This window comes from Mus musculus, chromosome 3 (assembly GCF_000001635.26).
Source record: "Mus musculus strain C57BL/6J chromosome 3, GRCm38.p6 C57BL/6J".
Classification (NCBI taxonomy): Eukaryota; Metazoa; Chordata; class Mammalia; order Rodentia; family Muridae; genus Mus; species Mus musculus.
The window spans coordinates 148336402-148345972 of NC_000069.6; the positions used below are offsets into that span (position 1 = coordinate 148336402).

General features: G+C 40.9%; 1 long non-coding RNA gene across 3 annotated transcripts; it reads left to right on the forward strand.

Annotated features, from left to right (window-relative positions):
* The first annotated feature begins 1511 nt into the window (after positions 1-1511).
* On the forward strand, positions 1512-5727 carry Gm29836. Of its 3 annotated transcripts, none has more exons than XR_867739.1 (3): positions 1512-1604; positions 3978-4147; positions 5585-5727. It is a non-coding gene; the product is annotated as a predicted gene, 29836 (long non-coding RNA). The 3 variants fall into 3 exon arrangements; XR_867738.1 differs by lacking the exon at positions 5585-5727 and adding an exon at positions 4718-4788; XR_376217.1 differs by lacking the exons at positions 1512-1604; positions 5585-5727 and adding exons at positions 3657-3676; positions 4718-4788.
* The last annotated feature ends 3844 nt before the right edge of the window (positions 5728-9571 follow it).

The following is a 9571-nucleotide window of genomic DNA, read 5'->3' on the forward strand; positions in this document are numbered from 1 at the left end:
TCTTTCCTGACCCTGACAGCCTCCACTCCGCGTTGTATATTTAGAAAAGGGAGGAAGGGCAGAGGTGTCCGCACAGAAACATCTGGCTGGTGCCCATTTCTTCACGTTCACTTGGAATCATTTTCCTTGAACTACCCGGGCTGTTAGAGTGAGTCTAATGTTGCTCTTCAATGAAAACCACCTTTATATGTGTGTGTGTGTGTTGGGGGGGGGGGGGGTCACATTTATATTTACATAAAGCCTTCTTATGTGGGACCTGAACGTTTATGCCCAAGTAACCAAGGTGTCATAGGGTAGACAGAAGACAATTACCTACCCAGAGTGGAACTTGGAGCCTGTAAGTCAATAGGGTTCCTTTTATAACACAGCACCACACCACTTGCCTAGAATGAAGGGAGGAATTTTCTTTGGGTTGAGTGTCTGTTTCCTGTTCTGATAATTAGCACCTGCTCCAAATTTGGATGTGAATGCCGCATGCGAGTCCAGCATCTGGCGTCCCCGAGTCAAAATGAGCCTAGAAGACTCCATATGTGATCAGAAACCGGGAAACTTTCTGGCTGAGGTTTTCATTAGGCAAATGAAAGCTTTAGGGTTTCATCTTACTTCAAAGACAAGATCCTTCCAGCAGTATATCCTGTTGTGCTGGCCGGGAGGGTATTATGTTAACAGCCATGAGGCCCAGAGCCACAGAATGGAGTGGAAAGCACTGACTTCCTTGCCGTAGAATATGAATAGTTAGGCAGCCCTTGTGATTTTTATGAAATTTAAGAGATGATTAAAGTATTCTTAAAATTCTCAGAAAGTTTTCCAAACTATGTTCCCAACTTTGTGATGGGGGAGTCTTGCCACTACTACAGGACCTGGGCTCCAGGGTTTAAGCAGAACCACAGGTCGACTCATTTGCCACGAGCAGCGTATCCAATACGATCCTTCCAACCCTCACTGTACTGCGCTTGCCTTTCAAGTAACCATCACCAGCTCCTTTCACTCAAGCAGACTGGTGCAATGGAAGAATGCCCCGGTTAGCAAGTGCTCGCTAGTCCCAGGAAGCCAGAAGAAGCCAGACGAAGCCAGAAGCCCATGATCGGACCTTCATCCGTTTTCCCAAGATTCTTCCCAAGCCTTTCTCATTCTGTGCCGATTCCTGTGGATCTAGTTGCCAAGCTCTCTTCCTCTGGCTATCACTTAGACTTGGCCAGGCACGTGTATAGCGCACCTTCTGCAGTGTGTGCCAAGCTCAGAGCATCCTTTGCTGCTCCGAGTTTCAGGGACACCTCAGTGTCAGTCACTCCCAAACAGACAGATCTCTGTTCCATGGGTTACCTTTGACCTGAAGCTACAATGAAGCCACTTTCTCTGTATGGGTTTTTTTTTTCCAAAACTGGGTGAGTGTAGCTCACTCCATGTCCAGTTTTATGATTTTCTTTATCTTTCTATCAGCTTCTCAGTTACTCGCTCATCTATGTTTCTTACTCTGATTAATTTTTTTTTCTGTTTTAACTCTCTAGGATGGTTTCTGCTTTCCTTTTTGAATATTGACTATGATAGTGAATATCCTTGAATCCAAACTACACAGTTATGAGGAGGTATCCCTATGTCACAAGGTAATAACATGGGACTGCAAAGACATGAAATGTTAGAGGTGTATATGCAAGATTGCATGTGTGCCTATCACAATTAAACAATAGAAAATAGTATAATTTGGAGGCAAACTATGAGCTTTATATTTCTTTTTCTTGAAATTTATGTTTATGGTTTCTTCTCATTCACAAACATATACTTTGCCTATAGATATAGTTCTTCATGGTTGGAAAAATAAATACCATAGTACAATAAGAATGTCCTTTGATAACTCCATAACTAAGTAGAATATATTTAGATGATATTCATCCTGGCTCCCCAGGACATTCTCACATTTCTCTTTTAGTTTTATGTCATCTTCTACTAATTACTTCTCCTCTTCCTCTTCCTCCTCCTCCTCTTTCTTCTGTTTCCCTCCTTTCTTTCTGTGAACCCCTTAGTATAGCTAGTGCTACCTATATGTGCTCAGGTATACGATACCATCACATATTCACAAAATCACTATTCCTTCCTCCCTCGCATATCTTTCATTGCATAATATTATTGAATTTATATTTTCTCTCTAGCTATGCTGCCTAATGGAAGGAATCCCACATGAAAAGACATAAGTAGGCCATCAGTTTTCCACAACTATTGGCTTACATTTCCATAGAGTACCTCAAGTCTATTCAAGATCAGCCTATCATTTGTCCTGAATTTTGTCACCTCCTCAACTGTCACCTCTCTCTCTCTCTCTTTCTCTCTCTCTCTCTCTCTCTCTCTCTCTCTCTCACATCAGTCTCCAAGGAAGCACACAAATTAAGAATCCATCATTAAGAATGTTTTCCCTGAGCCTGCATCACAGATTTCCTCTGGTCTTTCATGTCTCTAGTCTCCAGCCTCCGCATCTCTCCTTTACTTCCTGGGCTGACCCCGTTGCCCATCTACCTTTATCAGCCTACTTCTTTCCGTCTGACACCGACAATCTCCTTGTCAAAGCTTCATTCCCTAATGCCTGCTATTGGAGGACCACTGTGCTGCATCTCACGTGGCTGTAGCTTCTTCTCCTAGGATGCTTCTAGTTATATGATTCATTTCCTTTATCTGTTTATCTTTGGAGACTAAGTCTCTCTATGAATTTTAGGATACCCTCACACTTATAATCCTTCCCCTTCAGCATTTCAACTGAACCACCATGCTTGGCTCTCCCATGGATTTAGCATCTCAGTGTTTTAAAACTTTCCAGCTTATAAATCTGGCTAATATTGTCATGTCTCCTCACACCCCCCACCCCACTCCCAGCTTCTTGCCTGAGGTTCATTAGCATTCCAACCTGGCCCACTCCTATTATCACTGGACATATTCTCACTGGAACGAGCTCATTTGTTCTTCAAGCTTTCAAACACTACTTAAATGTTAATATTCCCAAATGGATATTTACAGCACAGCCTGTCCAGATGTTTAGCATCATTATCATAAAGCCTGCTAACCATCTCTAACACATTTCTAGAAAGCACTGACCTCATTCTGTTCCCTTCTAAAGTATCAACTTCAGAACATCTGAATCCCATGTACGCAGAAGATGAGAGTCCCCACAGTTCTTTCCCCTGATGGTGAACCTTCAGCATCAACCCAATGGAATCTGCAATCACCATGTAAAATAGATCTCTGAGAATATGTATGGAGGATTATCTACATTAGATTAATCAAGGTGGAATAGCTAATCCTACATGTGGGAAGTGAAATTCCCTTGGCTGGAGTCACAGACTCAGTGGCAAGGAGAAAGAAGTCTAAGCAGGAGTGTTCATCTTCCTCTGCTTCTTTACTGAGGACACAACATGACCCAGCTGCCTCAAGCTCCTGATGTCATCTCTTCCTCACTATGATGCAAAGTAACTGGTATATTCTCCCTCCCCAACTCTCACACAGACCTAGTCTGGCCTGTTCCACATCCCTCATCTGGACACTTTCTCTATCCATGCTGTGCTCTGGTTCCACTCTAGAAATTCCTATGAGAGATTTCACTCCTATGCAGGGTCGTATTTTAAGCTTCTTTTGTTCCTGTTCTCTCTTTCTTTCTACTTCATCCTATTTCTCGCTCCATCTTATCTTCTAAGTACCGTGAACTCTTTTAGGTTTATATGTATAGTATGCTTCCTGTCACCAAAGTCCTTGCATGATTAGACTATCTCTCCAAACTACTGCTAGTTCACTAATTAATACCCAGTTAACTCTTGGTTATATTTTTGATTGCTCTGTACTTTGATTTCTTCCACAACCTTTCCTCATGTTTTCACTGCTGCTCCATCACCCACTAATAGCGTTTGCCTTGTTCTGATCATGTGCACTTTGTGATCCTGTTCTATGAGATAGTGACTACAAGTCATTCACCATTCAATATATCAATTCTTCTTTAGTTTTCACAGTAAAAAGTGAGCGCACAGAAAACACTTGGAGGAAGAGCTGCTACTGTGGAGTCTCGTGAATCTTGGTGAACATGTCTTAGAAGATGAAAACTCTGCAATTCTTGTCTGCTTGTCTTTGTCTCGAGGATCATCAGATGTGTTGTATCTAAAAGGACCCGGAGGTAAAATGGGTAAAGTGCTCACTGAACAAGTGTAAAGACCAGAGTTCAAATCCCAGAATCCACAAATAATCCTTTTGTGGTAATATGCATATGTAGTCCTAGTGTAACGATGACATCATGGGATGTGGAGACAGGAAAATAGCCAAGGGCACGCTAAACTAGTTTGTGCAGCTATAAGCAACAAAGAATTCCTATTTCAGATAAGATAGAATGTAAGGATAGAAGTTACCCCCTAATCTCCAAGTGCAACCATGGCATGCAATGTGACACAGAACACACATATGTATGCATGTGCCTGTGCACACCAGAGATAGATAGATAGATAGATAGATAGATAGATAGATAGATAGATAGATAGATAGATAGATGTAAAAAAGGAACAATAGAAAAAGCCTGCATAGTTGTTACTGCTTGTACCTCTAATATGAGGATTGATTTATGTTTCTGTGATACGTGGATCTTGGCAGAAGGTCCTTTCTGTTATTTCTAATTTCTGTGAAGATGATGCTTCTTCTCCATCACCCACAGAGTCTTCAGTGTCTTTTCAAACCTATCTTCCTTTCTCCTTAGTTGAGTGGTACCAGAAGAGGAGCAAGCGTGCACAAGTGACTAGAAATGAAATGTGCATCGATATTCTGGCCCACATAAAAGGTTAGGCTGCGATTTTAGTTCCTAAACTAAGGAAATTTCCTCTACGGTGTTTCCTAGATTAATTTACAAATCAAAGTCGAAAAGCAGACTATAAAGAAAGCTGTACTTTTAGTGTGCTAGCTGTTTAAAACTGTGTGTTTTCTTATCACCTGTCTGTTTGGTAGAAGACAGAAAGAGAGAGCAACATTACAAGCATAAGCCAGCACCTGGCACTATCAGAGAACTTAGAGATGCCAATTCTAAGTGACAATAGACTGTCACATTTGTGGTTTTATATAAACTTCAGACAGTTGGCTAATCTGAGTCTAGAACTGCTAAAAAATAAATAAAAAGAAAAGTCGTTTTCAAAAGAAAACTATTGGCATAAACAGAAAGATTCTTAACCAAAATATAACTGCAGGTGATGCTAGGATGAATAGTTACCACCAGGGCTGGTGCTCTTCTTTCCATCAGCATTTTTCTTTCTTCTTTCTTTCTTTCTTTCTTTCTTTCTTTCTTTCTTTCTTTCTTTCTTTCTTTCTTTTTTTTTTCAAAAAAAAATTTAATATAGAATAGAGTTTATTTAGGGCATGGGAAGGAAAGTTAAGAGAGTAGTAGAGGCTGAAAAAGGCAGAGAGAGGGAGAGAGTAGAGAAGTAGAGGCTGGCCATAGCCACCTGGAGAGAGAAGGGAAGAGCCCAAGAGGGCAAGAGAGAAGCAAGCTGGAAGCCAGTGTAAGAAAGCTGCATTTTTCATTTGAAAGAATTTTGTCACATATTAGCAGCTGTTATTTCCTCTTTGCTTGTAGGTGGAGATCCGTTTTTCTTCTGTACTACCAATATCTCCTGTAAATGATAGTTATAAAGAAGCTTCCAACATGATGCGATCTGAGTATGAATTGTTTTATCATATGACCGCCCACCCTTCCCCAGAGTGATGCTATTTAAAAGCCTCCGTAACTGCTCTTCCATTATATGGAATTTTCTTTTTTATATTTTTGCTTGTCTTTGATGCACATAATAAAGAAAATAACATAATACTGGTGTTCTGTGATATACACTTATATAAGTAGATATCTTTATACATGTATTTCTGTATATTTATACACACATATATATGAAACAACTTCATAGCTGTTTTAATAATGAGATAGGTTATCAGATTTTCTTGGTGTTACATGAAAGTGTTTCTAAAAAGTCAACCTTAGGAATGAATAACAGCCCAAAGGAGACCCTGGAGAAAAGGCAGTTATATTGTTGGGGCAGGAGGCTGCATAGGAGAAAAAAGGTTCCTGGCCCCTCCCTCTCCTGGAGACACAGATGAAGGAGACCAGCCTGTGATCCACAGGGACAGACACTGAGTCAGATTCTTTAGTGATTAAAAGACACAGAGTACAAAAAAGGACTAAGGTATGGGCTGAGAATCAAGACAGATTATAAAAGAATGCAGAGAATAGGAGACTCTGCTAGCAAAGACGATGGTTTTTTTTTTTTTCTCCTCTTCTCTTGAAAAGGAGCCATAGAAAAACCAGAATAGAAATGCTTTTATCTAAAAAGAAAGAAATGAATACAGGTAATTTCTGGGTCATCAGAATAACTCAGCAGCCAAACCCATCCCCACCCACCCAGAGAAACTCAGAGCTAATGACCTTGAGAGTCTCCTTTTAATCCACAGATGATGGAAAGGCCCTCAGCTGGACTGAAGATAAACAGATTTTCTACTCTCTTCAAAAGCATCCCTAACTTGAGAGTGGTCCTGGGAACTCTGAGGATGGGCCAGTTTCCCTTTGGGTCCTTGGGAGCCTCTTTAGGTTGCACCGTGTTCTTGGAGTTCTGGCCATGCAAGAGAAAGTCAGCCGAGCTTCTTAGGCCTGTGCTTGCTCACCTGTAATACAAATTAGGAATCCTCTTGCTTTCACTGAAGATCTCAAAGGCTTTTCCAGCTGTTTTAACATATCGGAAACATCCTTTATAAATCCCAGAGGCCTCTGTTTAAAATAGAAGTTCTGACCTCAGATTCCTTTCTGTCAGTATCAAACTCAGCACTCTTAGGAACAACTCCAAAAAAAAAAAAAATCTCCTCAGTAGGCCAAAAAACATGTGTCCAAGAGGTTAAATGGCAAACCGGGTGTGAATTATTTAGCTGTTTTATAAACAAACACTGGCTGGGATTGAACTCTCTACAGACTCCGAGGAGGCTTAAGTCTGATTTCCTGAGCTTTCTTAATGCTTTCTCTAGGACCCCCAGGGCTGAGTACTACAAAGGAATGGGGCTAAGCACCTCCCTTCCCCCTCCCAATAGTCCTGACAGGAGGCCCTGCTCTTTGTCTGGATTTGACTGACTTTGAGTGACACTGGAATGCTGCAACTTGCCCAGCCTGAAGGGGCAGTGCCACAAAGGCTAAAGGACAATAAAGATTTTTTTTTTGAAAGACGAAAATGGCCTGGAAAGGAAATAACCAAGCTCTCCTCCAAAGCTGGAGAGGATTCTGAGTGACAGCTAGCAAGAAACTAAGCAATCAATCTCAGAGGCTCTATGCACTTGCATACTCTTTCCAGCCGCTGGACTCAGCCAAGCCCATTGTTGTGCAAAGCAGCGGCTCAAAACCAGGCCTTCTCTATAAAGTTGTGTCTGCCTAAGGCCAGGTCAAAGGGGAGATCCCGGCTCTGCACCCAGAAAGTATTAAGGACATGCGAGGGTTCAGAGCAAGCTATTTCCTTTTGCTGCCTGTGTGCAGTGGATCTTCAGCGGGCTTGGGCTTGGCTGTGATCTTCGCTCCAGTCCTACTCTGCCTTGGCCATCTGCCTGGTCTCCTGCTGTTCTCATCTGGAGGAGCCACACAGCTCAGCAAGGAGCTATTCTTCCGTCCTGTGCCCATCACAGCACTTCAAGAGAAAGAATACCAAGATACTCGCCGTAAAAGCAAAAGGAAGTCCTTGTCGCTGTGCCAAATTCATTCTCACAAGGGCTTCTGGCTTTTACAAAAGGAAATCCACCCCACCCTATTGAGAAGTGAAAGATATAAACACACCACATCCTCACATGGGCAGTGGCAGCATCTTTCCAGTTCCTTGAAAAATCACACACACACACACACACACACACACAAAGAACATGGACCTAGCCCCTGATGGTTGCTGATTGGTTTTTCAGATACCAATTTGGAGCTGGTTCACTGTTTAGTGATTCATGGTGACTCTTTGTTAGATGTTACTTAGGGATATCCTCCTGCCAAGATGAAAATATTCAACCGTGCAGGACTCTGTGTGACAGTTATTACTCATTCTGGAATTACTGTTTTATTTAATAATTATGTAACAGGATAAGATATATGAAGACAGTGGTCCTGATGTGTAAACAGGTAGATCCTTCTGGTAATTATATCTGTTTATCAGAGACCTGCTGTTTTATTGATATTTATTCTTTGTAATTACATCAATATTTCTAGCTTGTATTGAGAAACAAGCATCAAAATTCCACTCACCTGTGACACCATCTTGGTGTGGAATGCAACTATTGTTAATTAACTTTCAGGCCCTCAAATAAAAAATATTTTTGTGACATATATGTTCTGTCACCTACAATCTAGGCTGCAAGTACTGGAGAGTCCAATACATGCTGGCCTATTCTCAGCCAGTGCCCTATCAATGACACCTTTAATCATTATTATATATCAAGATAGGCCTCCAAGCAACTATCAGAGGAACAAATGAAGGTTTTGATGAAGTACAGATTCTTAAAGTCTATGCAAAGGAAAGCCCGTGATGACCTGCCTCAGGAGCCTACGCTTCAAATCTCTTCTGGACATCTGTGGAGGTGAGACTTCATGATTTAATGGAATGAGTATGTTTTACTCCTCTGGGAAATAAAGAAAGATAGCTACTGCCAAGGTTGGAGTCAATGTGCAATAAATACCGGTTGATTGGCTAAGTATTGACTAAAGAATTAAGGGCAAAGTTTAGTTATAACAGTGACTCATAATCCTCTGTTTAAGTTTATTAAATAATTTAAAATTTAGGTATAGTATAGCAACTTTTTGTGACTTTGGTCATTTTCTCCTTAGAAATTATCTTTATAGCTTTAGATTTTACGGTTAAAAAAAATAAGACATCTTTTCCACCCGGGAGCGAAAAAGACTTCTCTTACTTTACTTTAGGCAGTAATGGGGTTGACTTGGCCATTAGTTCTTAGCACACCTACATCATGTCCTGGAAATGCTTCAGAAATAAGGAAGAATTGTACGTTAAAAGTCTGTAGAATTTTCCTTTCTATGAAGTTGGGGTCAAAAGCACAAACCATCAAAAGTTGTATAAGCTGGCAAAAAATGTTTAAATGAAGAATTTTCCTATATATTTCTACTTTGTTCCTATCTGTCCCCAATTCAAGGCCAAACCTACTGTGATGCAATACTCAAGACTTACAGCAAGCCTACTTCATAAAGCTATTACCACGTCTATAGTATACCAGATTTTGTCATTCACATACCAAAGGCATTTATAGTCATTCCCTTCAAAAAGTAACTATTCTTTAAAAAACAAACAAACAATCAAAACTTATTAGATACTTTATTTAGATTTCAAAGGTTATCCCCTTTCCTGGTTTCCCCTCTGAAACCCCCTATCCCATCACCCCTCCCCCTGCTTCTATGAGGGTGTTCTCCCACTCATCCACCCACTCCTGCCTCCCTGTCCTGGCAGAAACCAAGGCTACTTGGCATGATCAGAATCCAAAGTAACTATTCCTAAGCAGAGATGTTTATACCAGCCATATCTATACAGCACCATTCTTATGCTCA